Genomic DNA, 22781 nt, shown 5'->3' with positions numbered 1-22781 from the left:
GGACTAGGGTACACCCTTAATTCAATAGGTCTTGTGTCCTTAAGAATAGGGGATGTTTGGGCACAGGTGCACACACAGGGAGAACATCAAGTAAACACAAAGGCTGAAATGAGGATGTTATGCCTAAAATCAGGGAATGGCAAAGATTGGCAGCAAACCACCAAGAGCTAGGAGAGAGGCATGGAATAGTTTCTTACTGACAATCCTCAGAAAAAAAGATTTCCAACACTTTGAGCTCAGACCTCTTCCCTGTAGAACTGTGAGAAAATATATTTTTGTCGTTTCAGCCATCCAGTTTGTGATACTTCGTTATGGGAGCCCTAGCAAACCAATAGAATACAAAGGACTAAATCTGTAGAAGCCAAATTCTGTCTTCAAATCTAAACATTAGAAAATGGAACAGAGGTAGAGGATCCAGAAGCCACAATGGTAATGGGACATATTGAGAACAAAAGCACAGGTATTCATACTGAATATTCTATTTTATTTTCTGGGGGGAAAAAAGGAGCTGTAGGTCACTGGTGTGCCTGTGTGTTGGTTGTTTAAAGAAAAGGGTTTGGGATGCATGCACGCAGGAGTGAAGCCATGTGAAGATTGCAGTTAAACTTCCACAAAGCCAAGAACTATCAGAAGCTGGGAGAGAAGCCTTCAGGAAGAACATGGCCCTGCCGACACCCTATTTATACTTCTAGCCTCTAGAATTGTGAGACAATCAATTTCTGTTGTTGTAAGCGTAAATAAATAAATAAATGAATGGGTTTGGATAGACAGCTTTTGTGATATTTCTGACATTTCCTTTGACTGCAGCCATTTCCCATAGTTACTCATCACGAATCATAGGCTCCCGTGCTTGACAAAATGTATGGAAATGTTCAAAGCAAAAATAATCTAGATCTAGAGTCAGCCACACTTGGGATTTTCAGGTTGCTTGGGAAATTTTACACCTACTGGTATCTGCCTGCCGTGGCCTGTTTTTGCTAAATTCCTAAGTTTTGTATCCTCGGTTTTCACCCACTTAGTCAGAACTGGAATTGTGTAAGTTCCATTTCAAGGCCTTGAGGCCCAGACCCCTGGCTTTTTGACCTGCAGCAATCTTTAATCCCTAGCTGGTCCATCTCCAGGCGGTTTTCCACCCAGCATGACTGCTCCTCCCCGGCTATGTTCATCTGCTCTTCAGACCTTGCGTGTTAGAGTGAGCCTGCTCTTCAGACCTTGCGTGTTAGAGTGAGCCTGGATATTTGTGGTCACATCAAACACTGGAAATAACTCTTTTAATTTCTTAATTGGGGTGAAAAAGCTTTGAGGTTCTTTCTTTCAGTATAAAACACTATAGTATTATGTAGCATAGCTGCAGTGGCATTGACTTTGTTCATCATCTGACCGCTGGGTCCTCAAAGAGATGTATATTACATGATCAGTAATTAAATTTATTCTTTACAAACACAGTAGACAGAAAAGCATGGATTTTAATGACTGTTAAAAATCACATTTTACAAGAAATATGTAGGCGATGAGATGCTATTTTAAGCAAAAAAAAAAAAAATCAGGCTGAATTTTTTTTGGACATTTGTAGATTTCCTTGCTGTCCTAAAGCTACTTAAATTATTTCTTGTTATGATTTTCAACCTTTGTTAATAAAACATTACAAAGCTATGTCTGAACCTTTACAGCAGTTGCAGGTACTCTGCCTTAATAGTGAAGCACTACATTTTCTGAAATATTCTATTATAGTTCACATGAAAAATGCTCATTACCCTTAATCATACATCTTTCATGTTTTTGGCTGTTGTACAAAAACAGGTACAAGATTCTATTTGGGGGCAGGATCTTTTTCTCGGTGTTGTCTCAGCTTCTGTTTTCCCAGTCATCTCTCTGTGGCTTTTCATATACTTCTGCCCTCCTTGAAAATAGAGTTCATGTTAACACATAAATGAACCCCTTTACCTTTACTAAACTTAGGTGATTTTGCTTTCTTTTAACTTTGTCTCAATGGAGGTATTTGTTGTGGGGATTTCCTATTCTCTTAACTACCTTGACATCTCTCCATACAGATTTGTTTTTGAATAGTTATTTAATAATGAGATTTACACTATAAAAGTAGTAAAACATGAAATGAGAGAGAAGGGAATAAAAGAAGAGTAAGAAAAGAGTAACGGAGGGAAAAGGGGGAAGAATTCATCCCTAACGATATCCAGCTATCTACTAGGAAAGAAAACTAGCAAGGGAGACTGGGGGGATGATGATGCTGGAGGGTAACTCCTAGTCCCAACCCTCAGTTTCCTATGGGAAAGGAGTTTCTAGTATAAGCCTGACCTCTTCCTTGCTCCCTTTTTGTCCCCACCCCAATAGATGGAAAAAGGCATATGTGACTGACTGGTGAAGTTGAGGAGAGTAGTTTATTCTTGCCCATTCCCATTGGGTTTTGTTTGTTTCTCCATGTGATAAGTGTTAGAGGCACAGGCACTTTGGGAGAAGCCCTGGTGTTGTCAACATGGCCTGTGGCAAGTTGACTAAATTAATTCTGGAGGAAACCATTAAGAAACCCACTGTTGGCGTAGATCTAAGCCAAGCTTCCCAAATGGCTTTACCAGTCATCAAGCTGGCATTTTGACATCCATTTACATGACTCTTGGGTCTATCTCTCCATGACTTCTGTATTTGTCAAGGAATTAGGTGAGTTATTTATTGACCTCCTACAACCCCAACTGTAAATAGTACAGTGTTATATGGGGAGTGGTTGAGTCCCATCCAAATTTTCCATGGTTGAATAGGGACTTCCCACTGTCCACCTCCATTAAATAAACTGATACATTCAGCTTTCTTCAAGAGGCACTGATTTTTTTTTTTGCCATGTTTTGTATCACACTATCTTTTACAACATAAAACTGGACTAGGTTAGATTCCATTTTATCAAGTGTGGGGATTTGTCCTGGTATAGGTGGCAGTCAACTGCCATAGGATACCTATAAAAGGAGTCCTTTACCGCATGGTAATATGGAACCAAGATAAAGGTAAATACTACCCATGATTTATAATATCTATTGTTTGCTCATTATACAACAGATTTGCCAAAATATACAATCATCTAGAAATTATAAAAATTATATAAGCTAAAGACATTGGTCTTTGTGATTTAAAGAAATTCTGAGAAATTGTATTACAAACTAATAAAAATTGTTAATAGTATGCATTAATGGTATTTAGAGGTATTTTCAAAATTCTGTTTGCTTGTTTTTTGAAAGATATAATGTTGTGAATTTACACTTCTTTCCTCTTTAATGCAATCACGCCATATGTCACTTTTTCAACTTTATAAGTTCTGAGAATTTTGGATGTGTTTCCAACAGAGAAATGGTATTTGGCAGTAACCACTGTTGCTGCTGAACAGTGATAATCTATCTATAGAAGAGATGCTCACTTTTCATATGTAGTAAAACAGAGATTGAACCTGCACGAAAAAGAATGTCAGGAGACATAATTTATAATTTTAAGAATGAAGCAAAACTTCAAAAGAAAAATACCTAATAGTGGACCCAATCACCATATATTTATAAAGCAACTGATACATAACAGTCTTATGCCACCAGGTGGGAATACAGTCAGGAACATGATAGAAGAAGATGCTGCTATTATTCATCTAGTGGTGGGATACAGAAAATAAATACATATTTTAAAATTAATTCTTTAAAACCATCATCCAGTAATATATACACATAGACACTCAGGTGTAGAAACTAACTTGGCGGCTACTGAGTTCTTCAGGGTAATTAATTCAGGAGAATGTTTTCTTAGGCTTCAAAGTCTCAGCTATTTGTCTTTACTTCCAAAACCCAGTGCAGTAGTCCTGAGACAAGGCAATGTCTGTTAACATCTAATTGTATTCTCTGACTTTCTTTTTGAAGGACCTCACTTTCTGTTATCCCATTTACCTGTCTGGTTACTGATTCAGTTACTTACCTAGGACTATTATCCTGCCATCTTACTCATTGTACTTTCTGGTCTTTGTTTGAGATTAGTTTTGCCCCTTTACTCTGCCATGGCTGTGTCTGTATCTATTAATATTTGCTGCTGATTCAGTTCTGGTCTCTTGTGCCTTGACTTCTGCCTTGCTATGTACACCTTGGAGATTTTAAGTGACCATTACCATAGAAAAGTTTTTGATATAACTACTATATTGCCTTTATTTCAGTCCAATTCCCCCATTCCTTACCCTTTTAATAAGAAAGTAAAAAATCATCTGTTTAGATCTAAAAGCTGTTTAATTGCTTAATGCTACCTTATTGATATTATAGCCTTGGGTAAATTTTAGGGAAATATTCTTTTGTATTTTAGCTGCAAGATCCTTCTGCTAACAAAAAGCCCTCTTGTCAAACTGAAGTTAGAGCTTGGAACAGGGAATACGTTGAGTTTTGTTTTTTTGGTTTATTTTTGATGAATGACTTTGATGAGATTGGACTCCAATTAACTAAGCACCCATAGATTATACAATGTTTATTTAGAAAATTGAGTTTGGGAACTATTTAATTAATATTGTTGAATGTGAGTGATTTGCTGATTTAGCTCTACCTCCACCCCCATTTGGATCATTTAAAGGTTTTTTTTCCTTTTCCTATTAATTTTTCAACTAAACTCCACAGTTATTCTTTCCAAAAAGAAATGTTGTCAATGCAAGAATGAGTTGGACCAAGGGAAAAACATTATGTCTTTTCCAAGAAGAAGGTTGTCACAGAACTTGACACGCTGAAAAACTGAGCCTTTTGTAAGTGCTGCTTATAACATTTTGTTCTTTGGGCCAAAAAGTCAGATGCTAGTAAATGAGCCAGATTGTCCTCAGTGCCCAAGTCACTCTGGAAGCTCAGTGCAGCCAGCTGGGTTCAGCCGGCCTTGATGAATGCTGGAGGAGTCTCCTGTGGTGACACAGAGCAGGGAATTGAAAACAAAGTGGAAGGTTGGCTTCAGGTTTATGAGTCAAATCTACCCCCTTCATACACTGATGTCACCAAAGACAAAAGGTATGAATGAATCGTCTAGTTGCTCATGACTAGTTATATTAACAGGACTACATAAACCAAAAAAAAAAAAAAGTGGATGCTTAAATTAGATAACTGAATGTCTTTTAAACAGACTATAAAATTTGAAAGGAAATATAATGAAAAAGATAATGAAAATCTAAAACAAAGGGTAGGATGAAAGCTTTCCAATTTTACATTAAAATTCTTTTTTTTTTTTTTTGAGACAGAGTCTTATTCTGTCACCGTAGTAGAATACACTGGTGTTATTGTAGCTTACTGCAACCTCAAACTCCTGGGCTCAACAGATTCTCCTGCCTCTGCCTTCCGAGTAGCTGGGACTACAGGTGTGAGCCACCACACCTAGCTAACTTTTTCTATTTTTGGTAGAGACAGGGTCTCCTTCTTGCTCAGGCTGGAGTTTTAAAATTCTTAAAGGCAAAAGTTAGCACATCTAAATTGAATAAGGAAACCTATACCATGGATTTCTACTCAGTCACAAATAACAATGGTGATCTTGTACTTCTTGTATTATCCTGCATGGAGCTGGAGCCCATTCTACTAAGTGAAGTACCCCAAGAATGGAAAAACAAGCACCACATGTGCTCACCATCAAATTGCGGTTAACTGATCAACAGTTAAGTACACATGTAGTAGTAATATTCACTGGGTGTCAGGCAGATGGGGAGGGGAGAAGAGGAGATGTGTGCACTATCTGGGAGATGGACATGCTTGAAGCTATGACTTGGGTGGGGCAAAGGCAATATATATAATCTAAATATTTATACCCCCGTAATATGCTGAAGTAAAAATAGTAATAAATAATAATAATAATGAAACCTAAAATATCATTATTAAGATCAGGTAAAAACTAGGACTATTCTAACCTTTCCATTATTTTCTTTTCTATAAGACTGTATAGGAGAGATACATTCAATATTTCAGAATTTTAGGCCAGGCGTGGTGGCTCACGCCTGTGGTCTCAGCACTCTGGGAGGCCGAGGCAGGCGGATTGCTCGAGGTCAGGAATTCGAGACCAGCCTGAGCAAGAGCGAGACCCCCTCTCTATTATAAATAGAAAGAAATTAATTGGCCAACTAATGTATATAGAAAAAATTAGCCGGGTGTGGTGACGCATGCCTGTAGTTCCAGCTACTTGGGAGGCTGAGGCATGAGGATTGCTTGAGCCCAGGAGTTTGAGGTTACTGTGAGCTAGGCTGACACCACGGCACTCACTCTAGCCCTGGCAACAGATCGAGACTCTGTCTCAAAAAAAAAAAAAATTCAGAATTTTGGGGATAATATAGATTAAATAAGAAAACAAATGTTTGTGAACATGTATGTCTATTAAAGTATATAAAACAAGTAATTTGGCACCCTCAAAGCGTCTTAAACCATACTCATTTAGTGACTATTTACCCTCTGACAAGATGAAATTCTCCCAAAACTGTTTTCTTCTTGTTGGCAAAAACAATGTAATCTCTGCTCCTGGCAGCCAATCTGGAAATGGGGTGAGTGGTGAGTGGCAGAATCAAATGGAATCCTTAGAGGTTTCAAAATGGAATGAATACAACACAGTTCTGAGCTAAGCACATGGGCATGCGTAAAGTTTTTGCCTTGCAAAGCCGGCGATTCTTTGTGAAGAGGCTAGCAGCAAGTCTTGCGTCTTTTTCTCAAGTTGTTCACGAAGTGGAGACAGTAGCTGCTTGTTTGACAAGCCTTTGGATTTCACAGGTTGCCTGAAGGTTTGCAGCCAGTTCTTTCCTGGCCCCCGTTCTGATGGTAACATAGCAATTGGATTGTTAATTTTAAACATGTTGCTTTCTGGTGAGGGAGAGGGTGCACCATGTTATCTTAAGTCTGTTTCCAGCTTGACACGCTCCCTTACTTCCACACCACAGTGCACCTCGGGGAAATTCTGCAGAATTGAATTCCATACATTAGGAATATGTAGATGTAGCATAAATATTTAACAGAAAATAAAATGACCAAATGTCTAGCAGACTGTGCTTTTAAATGTCCTTTCCCAGTTTTAATCAGCAGCCTTAGTTAGGTGTCAAGTGATGTAGAGGACTTTGTAAAACAGAAGATGTCTTCAGAGATTGAAACTCTGTAATAAAATGAAAGACATTTTCCACCTCCAAAGAGTTTATCTTCTAACATGGCAATGGAATAAAGGCATTAAAAGGAAAAAAGTTTTCTCTTTGTGGCTAGTGTTTATTAAGTCTTTTCCCAGCTAACATCTTAATTACCCTTCTTCAAAAGAAGAAAAAAAGAGAGAATGATTAAATGTACAAATAATATGAATCAGATTAATGAAATATTTCAGAGTAGCTGTGGCCAAAAGCAGCTATTTTTCTCTTATATTGGAAATAATATGATGGGGAAATGATATTGATAAACAGTGAAAAAAAGTCAGATTAATATTATGTAACAGTTTTCTTATAAAATAATGAAGTCATGAACTTTTTTCATTATACCTCTAACCTTAAAAAAATAATAACCTTTTTTTCAGTGAAATTTTAAAGCATTCTTTTAAACTATGGTGATTATAAACAATGAATGTGGAATATTATTTTAAAAGATTTGCAATACTTTTGGCTTGTCATAATTAGTAAATTTATGTTTTCAGAAGAGTTTAATATTTGAAATTTTAAAAATTATTTTTCTCCAATATTTCTAAAATCATAGAGTTGATAATACAGGAGTTACTGTTTTTAAAACTCTTGTTACATATCAAGTGTTACTTAATTTTTTAAAAAAGTAAAATGTTTTACAATACTCAAATTCAATTTTATTTTCATTTTTCCCATGGGAATACTGTAGCCCAAATAGTTAAATAATTAGCCCAAAGCAAAAAGCTATTACTTGACAAAACAATATTTTGTCTTAAGAGCTCAAATTCTTAGCACTGCACCATACTCCTTTCAGAGTTAATATGATACACATGGGAATTCAATTTGAACTTAATATAAGTGCTACAAAACTGGCATCAGCATAATTATGTCATTGGGCTGCTGCTTCTGTTTACCTAGGCTTTCTTCTGCTTTTACTCTATAGTCTCTTCTCCAGCTATATAATTTAATTCCCAAGCCTCAGTCATTATTTATATACTAATTATTCCTAAGTGAATTGTCCAAGATCGACATTGTTTCTGAATTCAAGACATTAGATGTCTTCTAGAGACTTCAAACACATCATGCTATCCATCTGACTCAATTTCAAACTGTTCTCCTATACATGATTCTTTTCTTTTTTTTCTTTCTTTCTTTCTTTCTTTTTTTTTTTGAGACAGAGTCTCACTCTGTTGCCTGGGCTAGAGTGCCATGGCGTCAGCCTAGGTCACAGCAACCTCAAACTCCTGGGCTCAAGCAATCCTCCTGCCTCCTGCCTCCCAAGTAGCTGGGACTACAGGCATGTGCCACCATGCCTGGCTATTTTTTTTCTATTTTTAGTTGCCCAGCTAATTCTTTCTATTCTTAGTGGAGACAGGGGTCTCGCTCTTGATGAGGCTGGTCTTGAACTTCTGGCCTCAAGCGATCCTCCCATCTCTACCTCCCAGAGTGCTAAGATTACAGGCATGAGCCACCACACCCAGACACTGGTTATTTTCTAGTTGTTTACTCAGCAAATTACACCACCATCCAACTAAATTTTGTATGTCAAAATTGAAAAGACCCCCTTGCCCTATCCTCTCTCCCATCTACTATTTCTAGGGCATCGCTGCATTCAATTAATACTACCCTTTATATATTTCTTATATTGATCCACTATCCTAAATCTCCTTTGCCACAAGCTTAGCACAAGCTACCACCATCTCTCACTTTGACTGCTATAAAACCTAATTTACTGACTATTATTTACCCTGATCCACTTCCAATCCACTCAACACACTGAAGCTAGAGTGGCATTCTCAATATATGCATCAGATCACATCTCATGTAAGCTAAAACCTTTCAGTGGCTGCCCACTGCTTTTAAGTTAAGGATTAAACTCATTAATGTGGCCTACAAATCCCTGAATGGCCTGCCTCTCAAGATGACATACCACTTCCCTATCCAGGTAATGTATCTAGCTTGAGGTCCAGGAGAGATTTGTGGGTGGTGTACAAGGCTCTTCATGAGGTATGATGACATCCTAATTAAACAATCAATAGGCAAAAGACAAGTGACCTGCCTTCCAAGGAGAAGTATAGGATATCTACTAACTGTACTAAAAGTCTCATTTGAGAAGAGGAAGGGTGGCAATGTCCATAGCAATAAGGAAATTCTGTTGGGACTGATTTTGTAAAATCTCCCTAGGCTGGTAGTGTAGAAAGTTACTTGAGTATGCCCAGGGAACAAATCTTTTGTCCATTTTTTTTCCCTTTTGTGGCCCATGGCTGTCTTTGAAATGTGGGCTACAGAAAATGTTCACCTTGGGGAATGCACATTCTATAGCCACATTCTTCAAGTGGAAGTTTGGGGATATTTTTAGGCCAGGCTGTGGTTTATCTGGCATTACATTTCTTGCACAAATCAATCTAATCACCTCAGTTCGTACCACGTGTCTGTTAAATATACTCAAATTCACTGCTAGATGTAATTATCTAGTATGGTTCATTTATTTAGGTCTCCTTGCCTTTCTCTCTATTCATCTGAAATTATTGACAGCTGTCTTGAGGTTATGGGATTTGAACCCTATCAATCTGTCCTTTCTACTCTTTAACCCCTCCCTGCTCAGGGCTAAGTGCTTGTGCATCCAAAAGCTTTATGGGGTCTTTTCCAGTTTGGGAATCTAAAAGCAGTTGATATTTCCAAACCTGCAAGGGCCAGGTTTTTTGAATTCTCCAAATTTGAATTCACTTTTGCTCTCAAACCAGCTAATGTTTCCTTCCCTGAGTTTATCTCTTTTTGTAACACATTGCTCTAAGCATCACTTTACAAACAGCACACATCACTAACATGCTGCAGTTAGCCCTCCTCTGGTCATTCGGATTTTTAGGGAAAATAATTTTACAAAATGTTTAGCTATTGCACAATATGCATTAGCATCCTTCCAGCCTCTGATAACAGCTCCTTCACTGACTGCCGCCTAATAACTAACACAATTGAGGCAGGTTAATTTTTTATTTATTTTTATTTTTATGAGGTATACTTTACATGTAGAGAAATGAACAGATAGTCTATAGTTTGGTGTATTTGGCCAAATATATAAACTCATGTTACCAACACCTTAATCAAGATTTAGAACTTTTTCATCACACCAGAAACTTTTTTCATACCTTTTTTTAGTCAATGCCCTATAACCAACAGGCATCTTGTGTTTTTATTTTTATTGTGACAGATTTGCTGTGTTTTTTCTTGTGATTCATCTAAAGCAAATCATGTGGATGTACTCTCTTGCATATGGTTTTGTTCTATGCAATGTTTTTGAGATTCATCTATTTTGTTGTACATATCAGTTGTTAATTAATTTTAATTGCTGGGTAGTATTGTGTTGTGTAAATATACCATGAAATTTTAGAACCATTTTTCTATTGCTAGACAATAGGGAAGTTTCCAGTTTGGGGCTAATATAAATAAGGCTGCTATGAATATTCTTGTACTAGTCTTTTTGTGAATATGTTTTCATCTCTCTTGGATAAAGAAAATAGGAAATGGAATTGTTGGGTCATAAGAAAGTGATAAACTTTAAAAAAAACTGCCACATAGTTTTCTAAATTGGTACCATTTTATACTTACATTGTCAGTGAATGAGATTTCTAGTTGCTTCATATCCTCACCAACATTCACATTTCAGTTATTATTATTTTTTAGCTTTAGTTATGTTAGTAGGTATGTAGTGGTATCAAATAGTTTATATTTTCCCTATGATGACAAATAATTTGGACACATTTTCTTGCACTTACTGTTGATTTGTATATCTTGCTTTATAAAATATCCAAGTCTTTTTATCATTGCTTAACTGGGTTAATTGAATTTTTAATATTGAGTTTACTTCTTTACATCTTCTACATATGTCTTTTGTCAAATATATATAGCAAATATTTTTACCTCGTTTGTAGATGGTGTGTTTTTAATAGTAACTTTTTATGAGGAGAAAGTCTTTCATTTTGAAGACCAACTTAACAATTTTTAATGGTTATACATTTGTGTTTTTGTGTGTGTGTGTGTGTGTGTGTGTGTGCTGTCAAAGATATCTTTGCAAACCACAGGATCTCAAAGATTTTCCCCTATATATTCTTCTTTTAAAAAAAATACTTTTATTGAAATATAAGTTACATATAATAAAATTCATCTAAAGTATAAAATGTATTAGTTTTAGTATTAATATAATTATAGACGTATACAATCATCACTATAATATAATTTTAGAACATTTTTATCACTCTCAAAAAAACCCCACACCCACTGGCGCTCACTTCCCATTGTCTCCCTCCCCAATTCTTGGTTCTTGCTAATAGAAACTAACCAGTAGAAGGAGAAAATTAATCTGCAGAAGGGGCAAGGAAAGGTTCCAGGGGAAGTGTTATAGCCCAACAAGTGGTCAAGATGATACAGAATGGGCTTATGTGTCACCTGGTTCTATATTCGCAGTGAGGTGGGGATGATGAGTACCTGCCTGACAATGAGAAGGGAAGAGGAAGGAGGCAGTGTTGGAGTTTTAATGACAGTGGTGAAAGTATAAAATCACTGTTCAAAAAAGTAGATGTGATTGAACCAAGGAAATGTAGTATGATTATTTGTTAGCATGAAGAGCCCATTTGAGGTTAATGGTCATAAGTTTTAATTTTGGCCTGATTAAATGATTGGGCATATTTTTCCCAATGATGTTCTGAGTGGAACAAAACACACAGTAGGCAGAGAGTAGGAATGAACTTGATTGGGATTTTATCAGCTGAGAATGGCAAAGCAAAAATGGCAAGGGAGTTAGAGACTTACGTAAGAAAGTGATGGTTATGACAGACCAAGGAATTCAAGCTGGATAAGGTGGGAATTGAGGACTTGAGCAATGCAATAGGCAGTCACAATATAGTAGAGGCAACAGATTACAACTCCTCCATGTGTGGTTGAATAGTTGTTGCAGTCAAGGTATCAGAAAGCATTTCTTCACAAACATTTGGTTTTGATTCTGCAAGTACTATGCTGTACCAAGTGCAACTATGCTCGGAGTCCATTATTTTCTAGTTCAACTACATCCAGACTCATTTTCATCCCACTTTTAAAATTCTCTGTTTTTCCTTTGTACTACTACCAACCGTAACAATTAACTCTTGAGGTAGCAGAATATTTGAAAATAGATAGTGCTGATATTTCCAGCTGGATTTATTCCTGGTACTTGCCTTTATTCTTGGATCCAAGAACAGAAACTTACTCAATGCAACTCAAATACATTCAAAAATGGAAATTGTAATAATAATAATAAAGCTTACAGAAAGTAAATGAAGTAAAGACAGGTATCACAGAAACAGTGTCTAAAAAAAATAGGAAATAAGGTCATACTCCCCACCTTTAAGAACAGGGTTACCTAGATTATCTCATCTATGCTATTCTCAGATACACAGCATACATTTGTAATTCCATGGCTGCCACCTCTAGGACTCCATGTTTCTACAGTTGTAGGACCCATGACCATCTGACTAGCTTGTGTGTGTGGTTCTTTAAATGCGAGAAGAATCTGATTGGTTCAGCTTAGCCTTTGGATTGGGTCAGGTATGCACGCCTGGCCCTGTCAGCTGTGTCTATGGCAGGATGGTGGAGATTATATCCAGGCGTCCTCAAACTATGCTCCGTGGGCCACATGTGGGTGTTTTTGCCCATTTGTTTTTTTACTTCAAAATAAGATATGTGCAAGTGTGCATAGGAATTTTTTCATGGTTTTATTTTAAACTATAGTCCAGCCCTCTAACAGTCTGAGGAACAGTGAACTGGCCCCCTGTTTAAAAAGTTTGAGGGCCCCTGTATATGCCCATCCCTTCAGCAGTGCAATTAAGGTACAATTGGTCGAGCTAATTCTCTCCAGTAATTTGGCCATTTAACTCACATCCATTGACAACTACAACTGGATTAATTAGCCTCTACTCCAAATCAGCTCCTTGTTTTGTTACATGTACACCACTTTCCTAGTTACTTCCAAGTTATCCTTAAGTGCTTTGTTACCTTTGCCTCTTTTGTCTAGTTAATTGTTTCTTCCTAATTGATCCCTTTTATTCTCTTCTATTTATTACCAATTTAGTGTAGGCTCTGTGATGGTTAGTTTTATTTTTCAACTAGGATAAGCTACAGTACTGAGTACTTAAACACTACTCTAGGGGGATTAGTGTAGATATTTTGTGGTGTGATTAATATGTATGATCAATTGAAAATGAGGTGATCCAATTAGTTGAAAGGATGATCTTTAAAAGTATTAATTGAGGTTTCCCTAAGTAATAAAGAAATTCTACTAGTGGACTATAGCACTGGCTCTTGCCCTAGAGTTTCCAGTCTGCCATATATAATATGGTCTATATATTTATTATATATATGTATTTGGCAGGCTGGAAAAAACATACACACATACACACACATACCATATTGGAGATACATGATACACACACATGCACATACACAGGCACATATATCCTACTTCATTTTTCTGGTAGAAAAATGGTACCATTTTTCTGATAGAATTTCTGGTTCATTTTTCTCTGGTAGAATACTGACTGATACAGTCCCTTTTACCAGAGTCTATTGAAAAAATAGCTTTTAAAAATATTGTTCTGTTTTCCTCTTTATATTTCTGTGTCTATGACTATATTTTTAACCTGCATGGATGAGTAGAGACAGGCATATATAAATTGGAAGAATTTCAAAAGTAAAGAAAATTGAGTTAAAATTACACATCTGACAATTTAAATAAGATTGTGCACCAAAACATGAGACTTTAGCATTAGATTTGGACAAGAAACAAACAGACAAAAATCTTTCTAAAGTTCTTTCAAATAATATGAACAAAGCCTAAAGACTTAAGACTATAGAATTTATTCTACAGGTCTAGAGAAGATATCCCTTTCATCTATGATAGCTATGAGGTTTTCTGTTTAAAGGTAATAAGAATATATGGAGAGAAAAGAAGAGATTTAAGTTTGACTTTTCAGGTCTGAACCTCAAAAGCAGTGCTAGTTGGTAACTGACCAATGTTTTGGAAATATGCAGTGAGAAATGGAGTAGCTCAAGAAAATAAGGAATTGTGTCATGCTTCTCTTGAGATATTAGCAAGGGGCTGCAAGCTTCTAGGGAAGCCCTGAAAGGAGCCACTTCTGAAATGGTAAAGACTCATTTACCAAGGGGAATCCAAGCAGGTGGGCCTGGAACAGAGTCCTGGTTATTCATAGTTATCATACAGTGTGCAAGGACCCCAGAAGAGTCAATCCGCCCTGAGGGCACAGATAGATAAACAGAAGTCTAGATCAGTACGGTTGAAAGTTTGGGGCTCAAGGCCAGGGATAAATAAGCAGGACCACAGAGTATAGCAGTGGGTACTAGCATAATCTTTAACCACCAGTAACCAGTAACCAGTGCAATGGGTACTAGCACTAATCTTTAACCACCTCACCCTCACCCAAAAGTAATCCACCAGTAACCAGTGCAGTGGGTACTAGCACTAATCTTTAACCACCCCACCCTCACCCGAAAGAGCCAGGGAGAACCAATTGTAGCTTATCAATCAGTCACTCAGTTTTCAGACAAGACAGACCCCTCAATTATCATAACTTGTGTGGTTCCTGAAGATCCCTGGGCTATGAGAACCCCTTTCACTATTAAGTCCCCAAAGCCATTTAAACATTATTTCTTCTATCATATAGTCAGATTCTATTTTACAGAGGAGCAGGAGTAGGAAGGGGAAATCAGAAAGAGCTTTCTTAAAGGGTCTTAGTGTTTACATTGATAGATTATTTATATTATTACATTGGACTAAATTTCTTAGATTGGGCTAAATCTGGTTCACATACAGTTTTATTTCTACCCTCGTTTCAGCTCTCATCACACCCTACTTCATTGGGATTGTTTACACCTGTGCATCTCTCCCTCAAGACACCAGAATATAAATAACAATCATATTGTATTCACTTCTATATTCCCTAAGGCACCCACCACAATTTATGGGAAACAGCTATTGTTTAGTTTGAAATGAAGTCTCAAGGGCAAAAGTAGATCAGTGAATCAACATAATAGCTCAATTTAGGGATGGCTACTGCCGTCAGGATAGGAATTGTCTGTGCTCTGTCCAGGTGTTAAGTGGGCTGGAGTGGTCAGTTAAGGTGAGTTGAGGAGAGAGGGCCCCAAGAGGGAATTAGGGTTTATCATGGTCTGCTATTGAAGCATAAAACTGGGCTCTTTACAAAATCCCCCAAATTTTAATTCTATCCTTTATGGCCTAGCTAAAATAGTGTGAACTGTAAAGGGACCACTGAAATATTATCCGCGCCATTCATTTAACTGTTTTATAATATCTAACATCCTTTGAACCTACTCTGTGTTCCAATTGAACTCATTATTATTAATTGATTTTTCACTTGACTGAGCATTTTCTGCTCAACTAAATTATGAGCTCTTTGAGGACAAAATATTGGCATCTCTTCATATTTCCCCAAGGCTTTCTTATATTAGACATTTAAAGATATTGTTTGGTTAATAAATAGCTTAATTTATGTCCTGATGACAGGAACAAATCTAACTATGCAATTGTCCTGAAACAGTACCCGAGAAAAAGCAGATCTAGATTTTTGTCTTAAAATTTATGATAAACAGCAACCAGGAATTGCCTCTTGCAATTTAGTGTATTACAAGAGGAAAAAGAAAAAAAGCAAATGAGAGAACATAGCACAAATGCGCTTTTGATATATGAATATTGTAATTTGGTATTTCTGAAGAATATGGTTTTGTGATTAATCCACATACTTAGAATTTCAATGAAGGAATGCCAACACAATATCCTATTACAGACAAAAAAAAATAATATATATATATCAATGTTAACCGCTTCGGTATAGTGCTCACGGGCTACGAAACCTTGCCCACAGCCGGCACTCACAGTCCGCAGGATAGTTTGTGCTGTGCATTGATGACGAATCCGTTTTGCTCTTGTGTGATGAGGAAAGCTTTAAAGCACTGAAAGCTTGTTTTACTTTACAGGCAGCTTTACTTGTAATGTAAATCAGAATAGGTAAGATATACATATATGTTTTCATTACGTTATTTTTAAATGTTCACAATTTTATTTTGATAAATGAAAAATTAGAAAAGTCAATTCAAAATTATAGTTTTATTTCATTCACATCATAAAGAAATAAGGCAAGTTTTTGAATATTACGATAAATTTTATTATTTGGTATGATACATTTCGAAGCATGGGGCTACAGATAGGCCAACATTAGATTGTTTACAAGAGTATCTAGTACTACGCCTTTTATTATTTTTTGAGCATATAATGCATCTCCTTAATGGATTTTTCCTTTTTGTTTTATCACTATTGTAAGGTGCTGGAAAATGTTTTTCTCTAAAATGCATGAGATTTTCTGATGCAGTACAAGGGTTGTATTGCCTTGATTCAGAGTACTGTTGTAGAAGTTTTGTTATTAACGCTAACTGTGCACCTTCATATTATGTCTGTGGGCTAAAGTCAACGCTCTAGGCTGTGAGCGTTCATCTGTGGCTGTCGACTATAGTCGAAGCTCGTACCGAAGTGGTTAATGGCATCTTCTATCTTTGGAAGTTCAGCCAAACCCATCATCTTTTGACTGCAAAAGAGAAATAAGCAGAAGCTGAGTTGATGAGGAGATATAGTCCAGTGCTTGCAAGATCCATGATTCCAGTCTTGTGGGGAGGACAGTGGGGGGTGGGAGGGGACACAGGGGGAAATGGAGAGATTATAAATTAGATAAAAGAGAATAAAAATTTAGAGCCTTTTGCCTGTATGTCATGGGTTCACAATGCCACTGAGCAAATCTGAAGACCATGGGCTCTGCTTTGAATTCAACTTGAGCTCCAAACTTGACAGCATTATTAATAACTTGTAAATGGCTGAGGAAACTATTACCTGATGTGATTGTTTTAATAGGCATTTCCTGGATTAGTTCACTAATTGTTGAGGTGGCATTGTGGAATTAGTCATTGAACATGACATGGCTATAAAGTGATATTAGAAACATTGCAGTGGCTATTGCCAGGTGAATTGGGTGTGGATTTCTTGCTATATCAAAGGATAAATTTAAAGGTAGTAAAAAAAAAAATAACTGTCAACAGATTTAAAATGCTTGAGGCAGAATTCTTTCTCTGACAGAGTAAGATAGATAAGGCACTGGGACTTACTCATTTGAATATTCTCTATAAGCTTACACCTGAATTGGTACTTATAAATGTACTCTAATTAAAAATGCTTCCTGTGAGTGAACATGCAGGAGAATGTGTTCAGTCTGAGAGAGAGCAAAGTGACTGCCTTTCCAGAAAGATCTTCTTTATTACCTGCTAACTTGCCTGAAATTATATTATTAGAGTCATTTATTTGACTTAGGATATTGGTTCCAGAAGGCAGCTCTGAAAATACACTATGCTGTCTTAAAGTATGTGTCCTGAGCTCTTACATAGACATGCAATTTTGGATTTGGAAGAAAGAAAACTGGCTCCCAATAAGCCCCTTATTAGGTCATGCCCTATGCTTGGCATTCTGGATCATGAGAAAGAGTATTTTGAGGAGCAGAGAGCCTCCTTCCCATCCTTAACACCTTGATGCCAATGTGTCAGCCCACATATGTAGACAGTGAGTGAGAAATAATTATGGAGAGGTTTTATTTAGCCTCATCACAGCCATAAGAGAGAGATATAGTTTTTAATCTTTTTGAGCATCTCCAATTCGGTAGAAATAATATAAGCTATTTGAGATCACACAACTGATAAGTGGTTAGAGCCAGGGCTTCACAAGGCCCCCACATGCCACCATAATGCTGCTACATGAGAAAGGTTGAAATATTTTACTTCTCTCACTTTTCGTAATGTGGAAAAATTAATGACCACAAGTGTTACATGATACATGCAATGACACAAGCTACAAACGATGCTTCGCAAGAGTAGCTGAATCAGGTGAAAACCTCTTCTTACCATGAACAGCCACCTAAAGGCGCAGCTCTTTCACATTATGTGTTCATGGCTCACTGTTTCTGGAATAAACAATCTCGATTATTTACCAGGAGTTCTCAGTTTCCCTTCCCTGCCCCATCTAATCCATTAGAAATCTACCTCCAAAATAGTGTATATCACAGATTCACCAGTTTATCATTCTAGTCAATGCTACTGCACTAATCCAGGCTATTGATTCTTTACCTAGAATACTGCTTCAGGTTCCATTAGTCCCCATGATTCTTTCTCCCTAGCCCCACCCCTTCCCCAAACCTCTTCAGGTAGCAGCAGGAATGATATCTCTAACGTGGAAACCGGGTTACACCACTCCCCTGCTCAGACTTCCCCTGTGGCCTCCCAAGGTCTACAGTGGCCATGCGTGATCTGGCTCTGACTACTTCCTGCCCCTCACATATCCTACAATTTTCCCCTTGCTCACTCTTTCCTAGCCACATCAGCTTTCCTGCATTTAAAAAAACATACCAAACATGTTTCCATCTCAGGGTCTTCTCTCTTATTTCCCCTCTCTGTGGACCGCTCTTTCCTCAGACCTTCACGTGGCTCATTCCCTGTTCCTTCAGGTCTTTGCTCACGGTTACCTGTTCAGAGGAGCCTCCCCTGACCACCATAGCCCAGTCACCCCACTCGCCCTACCTCATCCCCATTTTCACCCCTTGCTCTGCCTCATTTCTCTTCAAAGCTCATCTTCACCTAAAATTAACATACATATGTATTCATTGATTTGTTACATTATTTTTATAATGCCTGTGAGAATAGTGACCTCGTCTCTTTTGTACCTTGTTGTACCCTCAGGGCCCAGAACAGTTCATGCCATAATAAATAAATATTTGTTTAATGAATGAGTACCCTTTCTGGGGGAGAAGGCTCAGCGAGATTTCTGGAAAAACGGAGCTTCTTCAATCATCCCGCGCCATGAGGTAGAAGTGGGATGTCCAGATAGAACATAAATGGGGACAGAAACAAAGTTCAATTTCATCTTGAAAATCATAAAAATGGGGCCCAGAGATGTCCACTAATTTTCCCAGTATCATACAAATGGTCAATGGCAGAACTCAAATTTCCAATGTTATTTCTGCTCCTCTATAAGGTGCTGAAGTAGTCTCAAATTTTAGAATAAAGATGAAAATGTTCCTGGGATAATCTCTTGTTAGAATAAAATTCTACTTTTTCAATTATTTTTTAAATGTGAAATTTTGTGATTGATTATGAACATTAGCAGAGAGGATAGAAGTGTCTGCAGATAAGGAAGGCTTAGCCCGTCTACCCCTAGTCTACACCTGCCACATTTCCAGAAACTCACTTTTGGGGCATTCATTCCCTTCCTCCCCAGTAAGCTAGGTTTCATTTTATCCTTAAAACAGTCCCTATGAAGACAGGACTTTTCTGTAATACCAAGTGTGATGTTTAATATTAAATCAGACCTCTGGATCTTGTGTCTGATTGGCCTAGGGCTGACCATTGAAGGTTACTGTTTGACTCCCTAGAGTGATTGACTCCTCCATGCCATACACTCCAGTTGCCAGAAATAGACTTTTATTTTATACCTGTATCCTTGATTTGCTCTTGCAAGTTCCTGTCTGGGGCCAGATGGCTTGTTCATCCCAAGTGTCTGAGACTCCAGGGACAACCTCCCAGATGACAGCCACTCGCTCTTTGTCTACCTGTAGTAACAATCTACCACCATTTATAATATAAACCTAAATTATAGGCTCCAGTTCACTGAACTGTTTACATGTATAGATTCTACACGTCTCCCTACCATCTGTTCAGCCCTACTCAGGGTGATATAGAGCTAGCACCTAACTGGTTCCTTCCTTCATTCCCGCCACCCCCACCCCTGCCATATCTTTCCCAATCCATCTGGGTTGCTGTACTGAGTTCTGTGCCATATGCCTATGAACTGAGAAAAAATATTCTGAATTAAATATGTGACAATACCAATCCTAATTTAAAAGGATGCAAGTCATCATTTATTGAGTGCTAAGTATGTGGCAAAATGCTTAGCTCTTTATTAGCACTCTCTTATTTTGTCCAAACAGGTTTATGATATTAATACAATCATTGTGCCTCATTTTTAGATATATAATGAGTATAGAAAGATTGATTTTATGAGCAGAAACAATGAAGACTTATAAGAAAGAAATTCTTTTCTTTAAATGTCAGGATCTAAGAAATAAAAGCTGATTTGTAATGTTATGGAAAAAAGTTATAAAAGCATTAAAATGTGCTGATAATAATGATATAGTGATAACAGTTAAAATAGATGGAACAGATGTTTTTAAGATACCCCCTTTTATTTATGAGAAAATTAATTTTGAGGAGTTCATGGAATGAAGGGGGGTTCAGTTCCAAAACCACTCCTATCTCCCAGTCTAGCATTTTGCACACTATATTACACTGCTTTGTAATCAATCTATACGAGGTAATTAGTATGTAAAAAATTGTGGATAAATAGATTTTTTTTCTCCCCATGTGGGCCCAGATGCCTTCTCAGGACTCCTCCCAGGCTTCTTCCAGCCACCATCTCTAGACACTCCCACTTGGCCTCTCCCAGTTTCAAGAGCTGGATTGGACCGACCCAGTCCACAGCGCTGATTTTGCAGAAGTTTTTTTTTTTTTTTTTTTTAATGAATATCTGCATCATGAAACATTTATAAACTGTAGAGCATTTTGTACATTGTACATTGTATTATTCCCTCGTGAAGCCAATTTCTCCACGTACCATCTACGCATACAAAGTTGTTAGTTAGACAAAAGTCATGGTCACTAGCCAGGACTTACATTCTAAATTGTTGTAGTTTGTCACTATAGGTAGACAGAGAGCAATGCTAGAGGACTGGCTTCCGTCTGGCAGGCCTGTCTAAATAAATTCTCAGAAAAAAAAAATGCACACAGTTAAGATGCTATATGAGGAGTATATGCTTTTTAAACTGTAGAACCAGTTACTAGGTGTCATAAGCTAAAAATAAAATCCTAAGACCCCTGCTGACTGAATGGATCTATTCTTGGCCAAAGAGACCCCAGAAAAATCTTAGAATTCTCAGCAATGATAGAAAGGGCGGTCAGACATAGCTGCCCCTATACTCCCTTCCTTTTGTAATTTAGACACAGCAGTAGTGAGACACACGGCAGGTGGGTGGGAGGCGCACTGGGACCTCTCAAGCCGGATTTCTTACCACTCGGTAGACACTGTGCAGAGTGGAGAAGTCCTTCCGCAGCCGCCTGTGTCAGGGGAAGGAGCTGCAGTCAGACCCGGCTGAGACCCGGGCCTACCTCATTGACCTTGACCTCGCCTACTTCAGACCCATATGGAACTTCCTCTGTCATGCCAAGCTGGTGTTGGACAAGGACAAGGACATGGCTGAGGACAGGGTCCTGGAGGAAGCGGAGTTCTGCAACATCAGCCCGCTGGTCCTCACCATCAAAGACCGGATGGAAGAGAAGGGCCACACAGTCACCGGGGGCCCACCCAGGCCTGCGCCCCGCGCGCTGCAGGGCCAGCAGGGGGAGCTCGCGCGGGTGGTCTCCGCTGTGTCTGATAGCTGGCGCTTCCAGCAGCTGGTGAGCATCGGCTCCTCCTGCAGTCACGGTGGTGGCGAGGGTCAGGCAGCGTCCCTGTGGGAGGTGTCCACGGAGCTCCACAGCTCCCCACACGGGCTGAGCGCCCAGTCCAGCCGTAAAGCCAAGAGCACTAAGGAGAAGCTAGAGGAAGAAGAGGAGGAGGAGGAACAGGTGTAGGTGGAGGCAGATACCCAGGACAAAGCCCAGTCATCTCAGGGTCCCGCTAACCCTTCCTGCCTCCCTCCTCTGCCTCCTGCTGGAGGTTCGCATCTGTAGCCTCTCAGACCGGAGGCCGAGCTGGCGGTGAGGGCTTCTCCTCCGCTCCTCGCCCGCCCCCAGAGCTGCCACCCCTGCGCTTACAAGCCAGAGGCACCCGGATGTGAGGCCCCAGATCACCTCCAAGGACTTGAGGTACCCATCTGAAATCCTTTATTTTTGTTTCAAGGGGCGGGCTCCCGGCCCAAGATGGAAGTAGTGCTCTCCCCGCTGCCACCTCTGTCTGCACCTGTGGGGCTAGGATATACACCTGCCTCCATGGGCGGGCGGGAGGCGCACTGCGACCTCTCAAGGCCCTGGGACCCCTGAGAAGAGCCATCTGCCCCTGGCCAAAGTGTGGCACTGCCCAGCTGTGTCTCCCAGGCCCCCATGCATGTCCCCTCCCTGAGGTCTCCCTGCTGCATGGCGGATGCGCTCCCCTGCTGCCCGGTCACATCACCTCCTTGAGCCTTAGTTGTCCAGTGGGGTGACTCCTCCCACCCCACCCACCTCACGGGGTTGTGGTTAGGGCGCAAAGAGGAGCAAGGTCCCCGGAAGCCCTTGGGAGTGTCTGAGGGCTGCCCTCCCTTCACCTCCCCCTGGAAGGGGAGGACCCAGCTCGACCCCCCTGGCAGAACTCTGGGTTTGTGAGTGGAGATTCAGGGACTGGTGGGGGTGAAGCGTGTGGGGTTTTGGTCCTGTCAGAATGGTGAGTGACTTGGCTTTCACTTTGGCTGTCTCCCCTATCCTCAGCCTCAAACTAATCTCTGGCAGAGTGCCCTGATCTGGGGGTGGGGTG

At 39.0% G+C, this 22781-nt stretch overlaps 1 pseudogene; it reads left to right on the top strand.

Annotated features, from left to right (window-relative positions):
* Window positions 1–22150, top strand: part of LOC105862458 (BTB/POZ domain-containing protein KCTD17 pseudogene) — a 41029-nt pseudogene extending 18879 nt beyond the window's left edge.
* Window positions 22151–22781: the final 631 nt, after the last annotated feature.

This window comes from Microcebus murinus, chromosome 4 (assembly GCF_040939455.1).
Source record: "Microcebus murinus isolate Inina chromosome 4, M.murinus_Inina_mat1.0, whole genome shotgun sequence".
NCBI lineage: Eukaryota > Metazoa > Chordata > Mammalia > Primates > Cheirogaleidae > Microcebus > Microcebus murinus.
Note: the sequence above shows the minus strand (reverse complement) of the source record. Positions and strands in the feature narration are given on the sequence as shown.